This window comes from Lepidochelys kempii, chromosome 7 (genome assembly GCF_965140265.1).
Source record: "Lepidochelys kempii isolate rLepKem1 chromosome 7, rLepKem1.hap2, whole genome shotgun sequence".
In the NCBI taxonomy this organism is placed as follows: Eukaryota; Metazoa; Chordata; order Testudines; family Cheloniidae; genus Lepidochelys; species Lepidochelys kempii.
Genome location: NC_133262.1, coordinates 37922275 through 37940885, shown reverse-complemented (window position 1 = coordinate 37940885; position 18611 = coordinate 37922275). Strand labels below are relative to the sequence as shown.

Here is an 18611-nt window from a genome sequence, read left to right as displayed (position 1 = left end):
TTCGATCATGGCAGGAAATTGCATCTATGATATTAGCGATTTACCCTCTTAAAGTCATATTCCTCTTTAGGTCATTTCTTGGAAACATTATTTAAGATGCCTGTCCTATGAGTATTAAGAACCTATTATTTGATAAAGTATCTGTTGAGAATAATAAGATCCATTGATTCTTACAAAAGGCCTTTTGACTTTTTAAAAGGTGGAGAGTTTTGATAATATATTCAGGACAATCTATGGAAAAAGTAACCAGAGGTAGAAAACTGACTCCATTGAAGTGACTTGCCATTGACTTCAGTGGAGCCAAGATTTCACCCCAGAAGTTTATTTCCTGCATTAGAGAAAATCTTTATACCATGAAAGATCATGTATAATGTAGTTATTTACATAACATCCCTTATAATGTAAAACACTCTTACCTGATAACATAAAACATTCAAATTTAGGAGAATCAAATTTTAAAAAACTTAGAAAGTTTTATACTGTAAACATTATAATAAACAATTAACATTTAAAAATGAAATATCAAGTTTAATATCAGCTTTGTCCCCCATATCTTCCTGGAGTTCAACCACACAGAGTTCATCGCCAGATTGGGGACTTAGTTGATAATTAATGAGTAAGCATAATTTTTACAGAACAAAGGCTCATGATTTTATTTATTAAAAGACACTGAGATTATGTTCTCATTTAACTTAAAAAAACAAGGTTGTGTAGCCTTTTCTTGAAAATAATCTCATTTTTCACATTACTGTTCTCACATCACCACTGCAGTGATGCATTCTTAAATCTTTGGTAGGTTTGCAAATAAGCATGTGGCAACAGAGGGCTTGGCCAGTGTTCATATTATAACAAGCTATGTGTTAGCCTCTGTACAAACTTACTGGATATGTCACATAAAATTTTTTCATAGACTGTAACAGTTCTGTATCTCAAGTGAATGTAGTATAGGTAACTAGCTAAATAGAAGAAAAGGAGTACTTGTGGCACCTTAGAGACTAACAAATTTATGTGAGCATAAGTTCTTCTGAGTTCACTTCATAGCTCACGAAATCTTATGCTCAAATAAATTTGTTAGTCTCTAAGGTGCCACAAGTACTCCTTTTCTTTTTGCAGATACAGACTAACACGGCTGCTACTCTGAAACCTGGCTAAGTAGATTAACTTCAAAGTTGTGAATCTGTTTTATCAAGGCCTTTTTCAAAAATGTAGATTGTGGTTTCAGTTCAATGCTATTATCTTATTGGGTACTAGAAGTGGATGGAAATTTTGCATAGAAAAGAGTGAATTTGTGGGGAACCTAATTTCTTATATATATTCCAAAATACCTGTAGTTTAGCAATAAAGCCCTGATACAGGAGTGCTTTCTTTAGTTGGGGCCTAAGTGATCAATCCAATTCCCACTGAAGTCAAAAGTCTTTCTATTGACTTGAGCAGGAGTTTCATTAGTTCCTAAACCACTGCCACGAATTAGTAATGTTTAGATATGCATATGAAATTTCTGTTTACAAATATTAAATGCATGGCATGTAGCAGATATTATAAACCTGATTTATAATATGTTTTCCATTCTATGGTCTACATTTCACCGTAATCTTTATTAATCCCAGTGATGTTCTCATTTGGTAATCATGTACTTTCTATAGAGAAATGCAAAACAAAAAATTGTTAAATCATAGTACAAAGATGTATCAAAGGGACACTGGTCAAATTCTTCCCAAAATGTAGGTGTTGTTAAAGATAACTTTTATAAAACCTAAGATCAACAGAGGGAAAAAATCAGCAGACTCACTCTAGAGAAAAAATGTTCCTCTTAAGTATTTCTAGGGCCCTACCAATTTCACAGTCCATTTTGGTCAATTTCATAGTCATATGATTTTAAATATCATAAATTTCATGATTTCAGCTATTTAAATCTGAAATTTCATGGTGTTTTAATTGTAGGGGTCCTGACCCAAAAAGGAGTTGTGGGGGGACTGCAAGGTTATAGGGTGGAGGTTTCGGTACTGCTACCCTTACTTATGTGCTGCTGGCGATGGCGCTGCCTTCAGAACTGGGCAGCTGGAGAGCTGTGGCTGCTGGCTGGGAGCCCAGCTCTGAAGGCAGGGCCACCACCAGCAACTGCACAGAAGTAAGGATGGTATGGTATGGTATTACCACCCTTACTTCTGCACTGCTGCCTGCAGAGCTGGGCCCTCAGTCAGCAGCTACCACTCTTTGGATGCCCAGCCCTGAAGGCAGCAGCACAGAAGTAAGAGTGGCATGGTATGGTATTGCCACCCTTACTTCTGCGCTGCTGCTGGCAGGGTTCTGCCTTCAGAGCTGAGCACCTAGCCTACAGTTGCTGCTCTCGGGCCGCCCAGCTCTGAAGGCAGTGCAGAAGGGTGGCTGGCAATACTGTAACCCTCCTAAAATAACCTTGTGACCCCCCTGCAACTCCCTTTTGCATCAGGACCCCCAATTTGAGAAACGCTGGTCTCCCCCCATGAAATCTGCATAGTATAGGGTAAAAGCATGCAAAAGACCAGATTTCATGGGGGGAGACCAGGTTTCATGGTCTTTAATGCGTTTTTCATGGCTGCGAATTTGGTAGGGCCCTAAGTATTTGCAATACATTTCAGCTCTTTTAGAGGTCAGAAACCGATGGTGAAATCATCAGTTAAAAACTGACCACAATAAAAGTAAAATGGACTATCTGTTTTCATTGTTCAGGCCAATAGAAAACCAAAAAAGTCAACATGTAGTATAATTAGTGAAAAGTAAATTTTTTTTATACCTCACTTGTAATAATCTAAAGTGTTGAGGCCCAACCCTGCTCCTGCTGATGTAAGTTTTGCAGTGACTGCAATGGATTCAGGGTATGGTCTGTGTTTTGTAACACGGTAAGGAACTTTGATTTTTAAAATCACTTGATTTTTAAAATTATACTGTCATTTTTTGTAACAAAACAGAATGGGTTTCTTCTGATTTATTCCAGTTCTTAGGACTACAGGGAAGGATGTTTTTTAGAGTATTCCCTTTATTCATCTCATTTAGTTAATAGAAATCCAAAAACAAAGGATTTGGAAGTTGTTCCTGTTCTCAAATATTAGGTCATTTAATAACTAAGAAACTGAAGAAAGAACCAACCATTTAGTGTAGATTTAAGACTTCACATATATGAAGTTTTCACATTATATGGATATCCTGTAGTTAGCAAAACTTTACTAGACCTCTGAGAAATATAAATACTGCCAGTTACAAAATTCATATTATTTCATAGAATCATAGAATCATAGAATATCAGGGTTGGAAGGGACCCCAGAAGGTCATCTAGTCCAACCCCCTGCTCAAAGCAGGACCAATTCCCAGTTAAATCATCCCAGCCAGGGCTTTGTGAAGCCTGACCTTAAAAACCTCTAAGGAAGGAGATTCTACCACCTCCCTAGGTAACTCATTCCAGTGTTTCACCACCCTCTTAGTGAAAAAGTTTTTCCTAATATCCAATCTAAACCTCCCCCACTGCAACTTGAGACCATTACTCCTCGTTCTGTCATCTGCTACCATTGAGAACAGTCTAGAGCCATCCTCTTTGGAACCCCCTTTCAGGTAGTTGAAAGCAGCTATCAAATCCCCCCTCATTCTTCTCTTCTGCAGGCTAAACAATCCCAGCTCCCTCAGCCTCTCCTCATAACTCATGTGTTCCAGTCCCCTAATCATTTTTGTTGCCCTTCGCTGGACTCTCTCCAATTTATCCACATCCTTCTTGAAGTGTGGGGCCCAAAACTGGACACAGTACTCCAGATGAGGCCTCACCAATGTCGAATAGAGGGGAACGATCAAGTCCCTCGTTCTGCTCGCTATGCCCCTACTTATACATCCCAAAATGCCATTGGCCTTCTTGGCAACAAGGGCACACTGCTGACTCATATCCAGCTTCTCGTCCACTGTCACCCGTAGGTCCTTTTCCGCAGAACTGCTGCCTAGCCATTCGGTCCCTAGTCTGTAGCTGTGCATTGGGTTCTTCCGTCCTAAGTGCAGGACCCTGCACTTATCCTTATTGAACCTCATCAGATTCCTTTTGGCCCAATCTTCCAATTGGTCTAGGTCCTTCTGTATCCTATCCCTCCCCTCCAGCGTATCTACCACTCCTCCCAGTTTAGTATCATCCGCAAATTTGCTGAGAGTGCAATACACACCATCCTCCAGATCATTTATGAAGATTTCTTTGGGCCAAGTGCAATTCTGAAAATTAAAATAATTTGTATGTATCTAGACCATAAAGATCTGCAATGTAATATGCAGTACAGAATGTTGGTATATTTTAAAATCAGCAACTCATTGCAATCTTATTAGACCACTTATGTGACAAGAGGAGGCCTACTCAAAAAATTAGTAACTTGGCACAGTTAGCTATTGCTCCTTGCCAAAGAGAGGGCAAAAGTCTCCAATAAGAAGCCAGCTTTTCAGATTACAAAACTGTCCGTGACTCATTGCCAGCCTATCAATATCTTTCTGTAAATAATAATGATTCATAGAGAGTAACGCCTAAATTGTACATCATGAGATATAATTTCACTATTGCTGAATGCAACATGGATGGTTTTATAGAGAAGGATTGATTTTTTTAATTGTTTTAATTTTTGCTGGATAAACTGGATTAAATCAATCAAAAGCAAAATAATTCAGTTTTGTGCTCTGATGACACTGTGTTAGGAATGACAGGTTTCAGAGTAACAGCCGTGTTAGTCTGTATTCGCAAAAAGAAAAGGAGTACTCGTGGCACCTTAGAGACTAACCAATTTATTTCGAAAGCTTATGCTGTAATAAATTGGTTAGTCTCTAAGGTGCCACAAGTACTCCTTTTCTTTTTGTGTTAGGAATGGTAGAAATACCTACACACATTTTTCGCCGTTCATGATTCCCTTCTTTATATATTCCCTTCCATATTGTTTGTGATTAGACAGTAGAGGAATGCATCGTATTGTATTGATTCTGCTTTTTAATTTTCTTTACAACATAGTGAATTAACAATGGTTTTCATTTTTAGAATGTGAGGTTTTTTAAGGGCTTTAGAATGAAGAGCACTGGAAGAAAATCTTAATAGAATTAGTTTTGGTTTTATAACACTCTTCACACAGAATTAAATTACAGCTGCCCCCAACAGAAAACAGTTTGACACAGTGTTCAGTCTTTCTGTTCAGGTAGCTACAAAGGCAATTTGTATTGGGTTGGAGAGCTCCTCCCCACAGACCTAACATCTGGGTCATTGGTGAGACAGCGTGGTAAGATAATACATTATTTGTACCTATTGGAGGCCTGCCAAATTTATGAATAATAGTAGAACACTGTCATTTCTATTGCAATCAGCTTTCTACTGACAGGGGCAGGATATCACATCATTTTCAGCCTTGCAGTAATGTCCTCTAAAACTTTTGTTAAAGTTCTGTTCTTCCACTTACAATAAAATTAATTTTAAAACTATATAATAATCCTTCCAAGTACATCAAGCTGTTTCTAGTATATGAATCAATATTTCTTCCACAACCATACTGCATTTTCCAGTCTTCTCCGCTTCTATCACCTCTGTTTTATGCACATGCTTGTAAGTAATAATCCTTTCATATCCAATATAATGAAATAGGCTTGAGGTCTCAGCAGTATCTACTCAGTTTCAGAATACAACAAAATTGATTAAATGAAATATCTGAAATAGTTTTGTAAAAGTTCTAGCATATCTGCATAACCCCAGAGGCATATTTGGGCCTGTTTCTCATTTACACCAAAGCTGATTTATACAGAGAGAGGAGTGTAAAAAACGGCTTTAGTGTAAATGAGAATCCCACCCATTTCTCATTCTGTGTAGGCTTTACAAACAGAGCATAGACAATAAATTTTAACCATATATATTTTTTCCCAGAACAGGCTTTTTCTTTCAATTCAGTCCTCTATTGCACTACCCACTGCACACTAAAGATTACAGTAGGTTCAATGGATAGTACTTTTGGTGCTTGCTGCTTATATGATCATTCAGTTGTGTGGGTCAAATATTATTTTACAAAAACCATTTCCTAGTGATGCTGATGTCATTGTCTCTTGCTTATATGTATCTGGAAGCACTTGATTGTTAGGACAGATTGGAAGTGATATCTTTGATGTTTTTAAAGGTAGGAAGGAATTTCACACCTTTCTGAAGTGCCTCTTATCTGCAAGTAAAGAATGTGTTAGTTAACAGGAGAGCCAGTTAGAACCTGACTGACCTGCCTTGACATTAAATGCCTTGTAAAACTTGCTTTGTTCTTGTAATATGCAAATTTTTGATTAAATCCTGTCTTTTTTTAATGCAAGTGGAGGAATGTGTAATGGGATGTTGTCAGTTGCATGTGTTGTGCACTTTAGAACCATCCTGCAGGGCTCAGGGTGGGCCAAGGCAATACCCTTCTGGGTGCTCTTTATTCCTGTTTTGAGTGGGAGTAGTTTACTTTCTCCTGCTCCTATTGAGCAGTACATACTTCTGTAGCAGCATGCATGCCTGTAGCCCCTGAGGGGCTTGGTATGCCCCTTCACTCACAGCCCAAACCTTCCTAGGAAAATGGTTTGCAGTCTTGTGTGTTCGTGAGTAGAGCAGCTTCTAGAATTCTTCTGTGGTGTCGTAGGTTTCTGCCATGCTGCTTGTGGCAGGGGAACATTATCCTCCTTCCCCTTCATAGGGCAAAATTTTACCCTTTGCTTCTATAAATGTATTTGATTTGGGAAGTTCACTGTCTTATAGATCTGGATGTAGAAATTATTTGGGTACAGGGAACATAATGAGGGTTGTCTAATTCAATTCTTGTACCAAACTTCTAGTATTTATACCTTTAAGAGCTTTATAAGGTTGCCAGGTGTCTGGTTTTCAACCAGAACACCATGTCAAAAAGGGACCCTGGCGGCTTTGACCGGGCTGTTAAAAGTCCAGTTGGCAGGGCTGTCAGGCTCCCTACCTGGCTCCACGTGGCACCTGGAAGTGGTGACATGTCCCTCTGGCTTTGAGGCGCAGGAGCGGCCAGGGGGCTACACATGCTGCCCCCACCCTGTGCACCGGCTCTGCAACTCCAGTTGGTTGGGAACCACAGCCAGTGGGAGCTGTGGGGCAGTGCCTGTGTGCGGAGGCAGAGTGCACCGTGCAGAGTTGTCTGACCACCCCTATGCCTAGGAGCCGAAGGACATGTCACCGCTTCAGAGAGCCCCCGAAGTAAATGCTGCCCAGAGTCCAGAGCCCAACCCCCTTCCCCAGCCTGAAGCCCCCTCCCACACCCAAACTCCCTCCTGGAGCCCGCACTCCCACTTATGCACCCCTGCCCCAGCCCAGAGCTCCCTCCCGCACCCTGAACCCCTCATTTCTCGCTCCACCCTGGAACCCGCATCTCCAGCCCAGAGCTCGCACCCCCTGCCACACCTCAACCCCTTGCCTGAGCCCAGAGCCCTTTCCCACACTCAAAACCCCTCGCCTCCACCCCCCAGCCCTGAGTCCCCTCCTACACCCCAAGCCCCTCATCCCCAGCCCCACCCCAGAGCCCACATCCCAACCCACTGCCCCAGCCTGGAGCCCCCTCCCACACCCAGAACCCTTCATTTCTGGACCCACTCTAGAGCCCACACCCCCTGCTGGAGCCCTCACCCCCTTCTGTACCCCAACCTTCTGCCCCAGCCTGGTAAAAATGAATGAGTGAGGGTGGGGGAGAGCGAATGACCGGAGGGGAATGGAGTGAGTGGGGGCGGGGCCTTGGAGAAGGGGCAGGGCAGGGGCGGGGCTTCAGGAAAGGGGCAGGGCAGAGCAAGAGTGTTCCGTTTTGTGTGATTAGAAAGTTGGTAACTCTATATGTTACATTCCTTCCGTACATAAATATGTGACAAGGTTATCTGGTCCAGAAGCACAAAAAGTATGTCTTCTTTAGTTTTACGTGGAATATTTATTTCTCTTTTCAAGGTACCTGCATTGCATCTTTTGGTACTGTTAGCTAGCTTTCAAAAACCACTGTCTTTCCAGACTACTGCACTCAAAGTGTATGATTAAAATGATTTGCTGGATTGGCGGCATACTGCTCAGCACCTTGTAGGATCAAGCCCTATAAGAGGATAGAATATGATCTTTTCTCAGGATTTTTGTTTGGTGCTGGAGTTAAAAGCAGCTATGCTGAAGTCATTATTTACGCTAGGGTTGAATTTGACCCAGGATTTGCTAGGGGACGTTGTGTGCATTTTGTTGAGTTGGTTGTGCAAGTAAATTAAAAAATAAAACCAATCCTTTATTTCTCCTTTTCTCGTCACATCTAGCTTTAGTTCTAACTTCCCTAATACTTGAAAACCCTCCTAAAATCTGACTTCTGTGTTCTTCAGTGACCTCACTTTTTAGTCTCTTAGATATTTTATTATTTAAGAACACACACTTCATGATAAAAATGGCAAGCCCACTGTAGACAACAAAACAGTGCACCTTACATGTTCTAAGGTGCATGCCTATGTGAGTTCATCATTACTCCGTACACAGTTCCGGAGGAGGGATGTTAAAAGGCAATACTGAATTCTCAGGAGCATTTGAGTTTGTAGTGCAGAAAAGTTGGTGATCCTTGGTTCATTACTTAACTAAAACAAACCTAATTTTCACCACAATCATAGCAGTTCCTAACTTGTGATTTGCTGGCTGAAAGACTTCTTTAAATTACCATTTTGAATACCTATAAATATAATATAATTCAATACATACTTCATCAATGTAAATTACGCTCTCAGTCTCTCCAATTTACTTTACCAAAACTATGAACAGGGCACATGAATCCAAAAATAGATTCCCTTCTCTCTCACACACATGCTTACACATCCAGGAGTCACTGTAAAAACCTGTTATGGGACTTTGAAAGTATTCTTTACAACTTTTCACTTTTAATTTGATCTTCTAGTGCAGCTTGAACCTTACTGAACTTTACAAATAAAATTTCTTTCTTCGGTGATTTTGTGAAACATTGATATTCACGGAGCACTAGCCAAGAGGGCTCTTTTTGTGTAACCGTATCATTGATGGTGTCAGCAGAGTTCTAGATTGGTTTATTAGTTATATTGTGCTCCCTCTACTGTCAGTGCAGCAACAGAGCACAAAATAGTAATGGTCCTTTATTGTGGAGTCTTTTAGTCTTGGCTTCAGAATGGCAGATTATTAGAATTAAAAGGAATCAGGATTGCATGCAGTAGTTGCTTTAAAATTATAGCTTAAATACTTCACCATGTTCCATTTATTGTTCAAGATATATAAAAAATATGTGTAATTTGCTATTTCCCAAACTAAAGGCCTTTATTTCCTTGTACAAATATTACCTTATAGGTAAAGCCTGCTATGCTGATAAAAGGCAGCAATGAACAACTTTATACACCCACTATTATTATTAATTATTATTATTATTATTATTGTAGTTTCTAGAGGCCCTGAACAAGTTCAGGGCCCAGTTGTACTAGGCACTGTACAAATGCATGATGTGAGACAGTCCCTGGCCAAAGAGTGTGCAGTCTAAATAGACAAGACAAGTAATAGGAAAACAGCGATATTATTATCCCTGTTTTACAGATGGGTAAATGAGACCCATACTAAATAGTGGTATCCCCATTTTGTAGATGCGGAAATGGAGGCAGAAAGGCAAAGTAACTTTCTCAAGGCCATACAGTGACTCGGTAGAAAAACTATGATTAGAACACAAGACCACCTGTTTCCCAAGTGTGTACGCATTTCTCCAGACTACACTACCTTGTTTCCAGCATGGTTCTGTATCTATAGCTCCCATTAACTTTGGTTGTATCTGTGCGTACATTGCACATCTGAAAATCGGACACCAGGTGTCTTAGTTAGGGACCCAGAAAACAAGAAACACACAATTAGTGAACAGTTGAAAATGTTATGGCTTAAGTGACTTGCCCAGCACCAGATAGTAACTCTATGGCAGAGGCAAGGATAGAACTGAATTCTTCTATGTGGCATTCAACAGCTTTAACCACATGAATATCCTTTCTTTTCCTGCAGTCTTCTGCCTCATTCTCTCTCCCCCTATGAAAATAATGAAACCCTTTACTTTATAGGAGGTGGTGCCTGCAGGAGAAGTGTTGGCAGGGTGATGTGTGAAAGGTTGGATAGCTCCTGTTGTGTGGCCTAAAGAAGTAAATCTGAAGGGATGTCAAACTTACACTTTTCACCAGCTCTAAGTACTCGTTAAAGGCTAAGAATGACTATGACTCTCTCATAAAGAAAGAGGGACCATTTTAACTGTAACTCCCTACATATGTCAAATGATTTCACTGAGCATCCAATCGTGCTCCTATTGAAGTCATTGGAAGAACTCTCATTTACTTCTGTGGGGTGCTGCTTGTCCGTTTACTTTGTAAAATATGTATTAGTCATTTGAAGTGAAATGCAAGCTGCTACATGAAATATATTTCAGTTAAAATTACAATTATATTAATTTACTCAATATATGTATATGTGTATGTCTGTGTATTTATATATATACAACCAGCTCGTTTTTAATTTACTCTTTGCAAGTCCCAGAGGTTTTTTGTATTTTTCCTCTTCTGTTTTTGTGTAAGCTGTATTAGGGTAGGATGTTCTGGCTATTTCATTAAACAGCTCTAGGGTCACATTTTGATAGCTTTGTCCCTTTGGAAAGAGTATGTGTAGAATGCAGTGCAACAAGCCTTTCGGGTTAACTGAGAGCAAGCATTGTTTATAGTAAGGGGCAGTTTGTGATCCAAGATGTTTTTCATACCATGGTAATCTCTTATTTTATATCTTGTATTACTGTTGGCTTAATATAGAAAAATTGTATTGAATTGCCCTAATAAGAAATTTTTAACTGATTTTATTTGTGGTTCTTGTTGAATGGAATTTCTTAGAGTGAGTGAATGACTGTTTTCCTCAGTCACACCAAATCAGCTATAGATTGTCATCCAGGCTGTTCCTAATGGTATAGAGACTGACAGCTTAATCAAGCAAATGTCAGATGGGTTCATGTGCCTCATTTTACTTCCTGGTGTATAAATTAGTTACTTCATAGCACTCTCCCTTTCACTTCTAGTCTTTATTATGATTGAATGTGTAAGCATTTTCATTTGTCTTTGTGCAAGTGGTATTGCCTCTGCTACCACTTTATGTAACCCTGTGCTGGCTGAGAACAAATTTCTACAAATCAAAATTTGCAGGGTGGAGTGGAAGTTCTTCACCACTTAATGACAAATATTCCTGTTGCCTGGAGAGCCACACAAGATTCTGTAAGCTTTATGACAGTGCCCTAGAATTCCAAAGGATTTGACTGATAAAGTTGTCCTCAAGTCATTGTTGGTTGATGGAAAATGACTCAGAGCCATTAAAAAGGCTGCAGTAAAACCCTTTTTAATTTATTTTTATTGGAAAAAAATTAAGACAAAAAGTAAGAAAAATTAAATACAGTTATGTGTCTTCATAAATTAATTGTCAAACATAAATATCAGATAGTACTAACAAACATTTTGGAGTTCAGTGGTCATATAAATATGAGGTTGACATTATCACTCGTAATTTTTTGTTCAGTTTACCATTGATAGTAAAACTTAGAGATGGGACAAAAGTCGATTGGTAGAATTCACCTTGTTTCTAATGTTCATATGTGTAATGATAATTTTACTGAAATAAACTGAGTATCCTTGTACTAAGTCATCGGGCAATTAAAATAACAACCGAACAGTGGTCAGCTCCTGTGTGTGAACAGGATTCTTAATTTTGAAACATGATGAACAACTCACAGGTGCTTGGATTTTGAGATAAAATAGTGAGCAAATCTGAAACAGTGAATAATTCTGAAACGTTTTTAAGGTCACCAGAGCTTAGCTATTTTTTATTTTCATAACACTTTAATAGATGTGGTTCTAATACAAAAACAGCCATGCAGGGCACAAAACAAAATGCCTCCTGTGATAGATTTGAAGCCTGAGATATTTATTCTGTACAGCATACTTTATACCAGTGCACTGAAGACTCATTTAGCTGCATTGAACTTTTTGAGATAGATAACATTGCATTTTTTCATCCAACAAGTCACAAATCAGCATATCTGCATAATGGTAAAGGGGTCAATTGTGGCTAATTACACAGCCATGCAGTAGGAAGAGAATGTAAAGAGCCACTCCCAAATCCTTGCCCAGCCTGAAAAAGGGTCAGCCAGAATGGTAGCCTGTGCACTTGGCAAAGTGCAGGGATTGCTACCAAGATGGTCTTCAGGAAACAACCCTCTGGAAAGGGTATGGACTGGAGACAGGCAAAAATAGGCAGAAGCCACCACTCCATCCCCTCCCCAGTATGCTGGCCAATAGAACTGGCTGGCCATATTGTTGGAGAATATGCTCTATCCGTAGGGTGACCAAACAGCAAGTGTGTAAAATCGGGACGGGGGTGGGGGGAAATAGGAGGCTTGATAAGAAAAAGAGCCCAAAATCGGGACTGTCCCTATAAAATTGGGACATCTGGTCACCCTATGTATCCGTTAAAGGTTTGTAGTAGTTTGTTCTCTCCCCTAAGCATAGGGAAGGTCAGGGAGACATACTGCCTTCCTGAGATAAATGCTTCCTGGCTGTGGGTAACTGCAACAGTTAATCTCATGAACCCTTGCACACTTGATCTGACAGAAATAGAAACACTGCATTTCTGCAGGTACTGTGCAAGCAAATTAGGCTAAGTCAGTGGCTTGTTCATTTGAACTAATGGCGTGGACAAAATTAGCTGTGTTCAGTGGAAGGAGAAGAATAAGAAATTTAGAGCCTGATCTTGCAAACCCTTTTTAATATGGTTTGCTTATGTGAGGAGTTCCACCAATTTCAGATAAGTATCAGGCCCTTAGATCTAAACAGCAGTCTCTGGACATACTATATATGATACAATTACTGTACAACAGAGAAACCAATATTGCCCTTTGAGGCAACTGTAATGTAGAACATATGTATACAGATGCATATTGGCATGACTTAGTGAAACCTCCTAGTTGTATGAAGAAATCTTGAGTACAGAACATATGTTACTGGCGTACAAAGGGTGTGGCATTTACAGGCTCCTGTGCATGTAAATGTCCAATAATTCAAGGTTTTACTGCCCTTGTGTAGCAAAAATAAGAGCGGTAAAAAAGGAATTGCTACCTATAGTAGCCAATCCTTGCACCCACTATTAATTTCTTTCTCTGGTTCTTGATGTACAAATAATTCCTTCCTTCGATATAATCTTGAAGTTTTTATTTCTCCTCCTCTCAACACACACAGAAAATTGTGTGTTACAAACAAAAACAAAATTAAAGAACAAATAGTCAGAAAAGACTAGCTTGTATGGAGCCCACACCTTTCCATTCAATGATCATTATACTCAGGGAAAATTGATGCCTGCTTCTTTTAACTTGCATTGCTTACCTTAAAAGTTAATACAACAAGCAGAAGTTAACAGTTCAGGGCTGGAAACAATGTTTTGTTATGAAGGTGCTCTGATAGTATTGGCAGACTGTGCTAGGAAAATGCTGACTATACCATCCCTGCTTCTACCCGCAGATAGAAAAATACCTATTTTCCCAAGGTTTTTTTACCCACTCTCCTATTAGCTATGAAGATTGAGGATAATGCTAAACACTTTTGTTTCTCAAGTAACACATGTTCTAGCTAAGAAGTGTTAGGGTTTTTTAAGCTTTCTGTCAGAAATGTTTCTCTTTATTTGTCTACAAGTTTCCACTCCAGAATTTATAGGGGCCTGATCCTACAACCTTTACATGCATGTAATTCTTTTTGAAATCAAAGGGAGTTTTCTATGCATAAGTTCTCATAAACAGAAAGAAAGCATATTCCTTTTCCCTGAGCTTGTTTTGACTAGGGTGACCAGACGTCATGTTTTTAAAGGGACTGTCCCATATTTAAACCCTCCTGCAGGTGTCCTGACTTTTTCTTAAAAACAGGCAAATTGTCCCGTATCTTCTGTCTCCCCCACATCAGTATTGGCGGGTCCTGCTGCTGGTTGGATCCCTGCTTGCCAGCTGCCTGCCCACCAGTGGTGAGTGGGGCAGGTCGAGTGGCCAACAATGGGGGTGGGTGTACAAGGCTGGTGGTTGGCAAAGCCGCAATGCGTGAGGCCGGCTGCTCCTCCTGCTGGTCCATCAGTGCAGCCCCCAATGCATGCTGGCTCTTGGCCAGCAGAGCCCTGCCCTCTGTCCCATTTCCAGCAGGCTCTGGCTGTGAGCTGTGGTGGCTGGTGATTGAAGGCAGGCGCCAGGCAGTGGCCAATTACATGTCGCCTCTGCTGCCCATCGATCGGCCCTTTATGTTCTCCCACTCTCGCTGTCCTCTCCCTGCTTTGCCCTGTCACTGCCCGCAGCCCTGCTGCTCTTCCATATCCCCCCGCAGCAGGGCACGTCCCACTCCCAGCAATGTGCGGAGAACCAGCCTCTAGTCAAAGCACTCAGCTCATCAACAGCCTTCAGGCTCCTTCCTTCCCCCCACTGCCTCTGGCTGGGCTGGCTCCCTGGGAAAGCCCAAAAGACCTCCAGCCCAGCACACTGGCCAGGAGGAGCCAAGCCCTGCATGTGCCAAAGCCCCACACAGTGCTGGCATGGGGAAGCCTCTTTCCAGCTTGTTCGCACCCCAACTGTGCAGCCTCCATAGCACCTTCTTCACACACAACCTGCCCTGGGTCCTGGCTCCAGGGAGTGTGGGGCTGTTCTGTCCCCTAGGCACTCTCTCCTACTGAGCCACCTTTCTGGGCCAGTTCGCTGAAGCCCGTGCAGTCTGGTTCCCTGGGCCCTGGTGCACAATGCATCCTTAGGGTTTAACCCCTTCCTGTCTGTGCTGTAGCCAGGGGACAGGAGGTGGCTGGGTTAGGTTGGTGGCCAGCAGCAGCCTGGAGGTGTTAGCTGCCTTTCGACACTGTGTGGGCAGGAAGGGACAGGAGCTGCTTCCAGCCACAGGTGTGGGGGAAGGGAAGAGATGAACTCTGCAAAGACACAGTCCAGGTCATCCCTTCCCCACTCCCCCCCACCCTCCCGCAGCTGGAAGCAGTTCCCATCCCTTCCCTGCTGCACAGTGCTGAAAGGCTGCTGCTAGCCACGTTCTGATGTGAACCCTGACAGACATCTTGGGACAGGGGGCGTGTGACCCTGCATGTCCCCCCCACACCCCTGCAACGTGTTGCCTTGGGAAGACATGGCTCCAGGTACCAGGAGAGGTGGGTCCATCCTGTACGAGGAGAGGCAGATCCATCCCTGGGGCCCAGCCCGGCGGAGAGCGCTGGGCAGGGAGGGTCGGGTCAGTCAGCTACCCCCGCTGCGTGAGAGAGGTGTATGGTAGTGTGTGTATGGCACCCCTCCCCGTGTAAATCCTAAAGGCTTAAAGATAAGAAGGTAAATAAAAAGAATCCAACTACACAGTATTTCTTTTTTAACAGGGGCTCAGTCAACTTGATATTAATTTGAATGTTTGTACTGCATAGTTCTGATTTGATTGCCGTTGAACTTGCTTGAATACGAGTAATTTTACCAGGTGTCCCATATTCAGCATAGGCAAATATGTTCACCCTAGTTTTGACCTTTCCTTGAAGAGGTGGGAGAAGCCATCCTCACCAACTGAGAAACACTGCACTACAGCCAGTCAGTGGATAATCATGTGCATTTTCCAACATAGTAGTAAGTTTGCATTGGTAGTCGTGTATCATGAATGCATGAATGCATTCTTCATATTCATGCAGGATGAAAAATTTTACACACACAAAGAAAACTAAAGAAGCAATTCAGGGGGCATGAATGCAGTATCTTCAGTCCTGAAATATTTGTACACATCACATATTTATTTGATTTTTTGAAAGAGCAGCCTCTTTCTTGAACCATATATGCTTTTTGGTCTATGAACCCTAGAGCTGTTTATAAGAGTAAGGAGTATTCTCCTATTGAGATCTCAAAATGTGACAAAAAGGAAATGGCACACAGGCCAGGATTGTCATCAAACACAGAAGCTGGTCTGTTTTGGTAGCACATGTGGTCTTAGTTTGAGAATGGTCACATTCATAAAACTAAATCCTTGTCATGCTTTCCTAAATTCAGGAGATGCCCATGTACTGTGTTATAGCATAAAAATATAGCTACTGTTAAATTTGATTAGCTTGTAGCAATTTGCAAATTGAAGCTCTTTAGCTTGAAAGTACTACGTAGTGCCCCCCTTAAAATTGTGTGGATATTTTTGCATTGCTTATGAATGGTTCATGGAGACTTTGGAGTTTATTTTAATCCCTTCTATTGAACACTAGCCTCAATCATGCATGCAACAGTTCGATGGCAGTTCTATGTACATATGCCCTGATTCAAGTGATGCACTTAAGCTTATCCTTAGCTTTAAGCACATGCATAAGACTATCTCTGTTCAGCAAATCTCTTACATTTGTGCTTAATTTTAAGCATGTGCTTAAATCCCATTAATTTTAGGCATGTGCTTAAGTCTCGTTATCTTCAGTGCTTAAGTACTTTGCTCAATAGAGATAGAGTTAGCATGCAGCTGAAGTTAAGCATGTGTAGGACCCTACCAAATTTACATCGATGAAAAATGTGTCACGGATCGTGAAATCTGGTCTCGCCCGTGAAATCTGTGTAGTATAGGGTAAAATTACACAAAAGACCAGATTTCACAGGGAGACCAGTGATTCTCAGATTCGGGCTCCTGACCCAAAAGAAGGTCGTGGAGGGGTGTCACAAGGTTATTTTAGGGGGGTCGTGGTATTGCCACCCTTATTTCTGTGCTGCCTTCAGTGCTGGGTGGTGGCTGCCACCAAGTGCCCAGCTCTAAAGGCAGCACCCCATCAGTAGCAGCGCAGAAGTAAGGATGACAATGCCATACTATGCCAACGTTACTTCTACGTTGCTGCCTTCAGAGTTGCGTCAGGACTCCTACAGTTACAACACGGTGAAATTTCAGATTTAAATATCTGAAATCACAAAATGTACTGTTTTTAAAATCCTGTGACCGCAAAATTGATCAACAGGGACTGTGAATTTGGTAGCGCCCTAAGCATGTGTTAAGGGTTTTTTGAGGTGGGCAAGAATGATTAAAGGAATGGATTTATAACTAAGAAAAAATGTCAGGTAGCCAAACGAACAAGTGGTCATTCTTTTCACTGGACTGTTTTTACGCTTTTATTTGGAAATCTGTGTAACGAAAATGAAGATAAAATGCTCTATTGATCTGAAGATAGATATCCATGTATAGATCCCCTACGCACTGAAAGAAGAATACGTTTTTGTGGGAACTATTTAAAATCAATTAAACATTTTGACAACCAGGACTATATATTCAGAAGGTTTTTCTGGCTTGGAGAAATTAATCAGAAATTCTTTGTTTACCTTTGGCACAATCCTGCTTTCACTGAGAGTAGCATCAGGGTCCATATATCTGTCCCATAAAATTTGTAAGATTTTGGGGGAAGGAATTGGGGAAACTGCTAAGGAGTTGCCTAAGTACTTCATCCGGAACCCCTGCTGTTAGGAGGGCACTTCTTTCTGTATCAGTTACTGTTACGCCATCTGCCCTCTCATCTAATGTTTAGGAGTAAGAAGCATGAACATACTGTCAGTGCTTGCTGTACAGAAAGGCAAACAGGTGGTTCTCTGTGAGACCTGCACATCTAGAAGCCTTCACCAACAAAGAATGACAATCTGTGCAACACATATTGTCTCCTCTAAATTGAAGAGCGGCACCCATTATATCCATTTTGTAACAACAGCCTTTTTGGCAGCATGACAGAGTAGTATTAGTTGGTTCAAAGTAAACCAAGTCAAACAAGTTCATATTACATAAAAGTTTAAAGTCTATATACTTTAATGGGTCTCAAGTCCAAATGAAATACCCATGCTCACTACTTTATTGTAGTTTCATAATGTTCAATCTAATTTTAATCTAAAGATCTTTTTATAACTCACTAAAAAGTAGAGTTAGGGCCCAATGTGCAAAATTCAGATTAGAATTCTAACTTCTTTGGAACTTAACGGTGTTCAAATCAAGGAATTTGGTTCCGCACATGATAGGACGAGGACAAACTGCAGGTTTTTGGACTGAGAGCTAAATATCAATATGTTTGGGGCTTATACACATTTAGACTTTTGATTTGGGCCTTTCTTTTTAAAACTTAAGAGAAAATATGGAGACCCAGAAACATAATGGGGTATGGAAACTTATAACAAGAAGTTTCTTCGAGCCATGGTTCTGAGGATGTAGGGTAAAATTTTCAAAGTGCCTTCAGTGGGACTTAATCACTTAAATGTTTTTGAAAAAAACTTCCCGCCTGCTGTTTGTACTATAATATTGATATCAACTATATTTTTCATAGCATAAAATATGTTTTTTTAAATGGTTAGGATTTTTGGAAGCTCAAACCTGGCAGAATACTTAGTAAATCAATTTAGAGTCTGAAAATGTTAGAAATTAACCCATGCAGACCAAAACCACCATAACTCTGCTCTCATGTAGATTGGTATAAATCAACAGTAACCCCACCAAAGTCAATGAATTTACATGGGTGTAAAAAATGGTGAAAGATGAGAATCATGTCCCATGTTCCTTTAAATTAGCAATATCCA

At 40.9% G+C, this 18611-nt stretch overlaps 1 protein-coding gene across 9 annotated transcripts in view; it reads left to right on the top strand.

Annotated features, from left to right (window-relative positions):
- The window catches only part of PPARG (peroxisome proliferator activated receptor gamma), a 105514-nt gene that overhangs the window by 42970 nt on the left and 43933 nt on the right, over positions 1-18611 (top strand). The gene's annotated exons all lie outside the window — the stretch shown is intronic.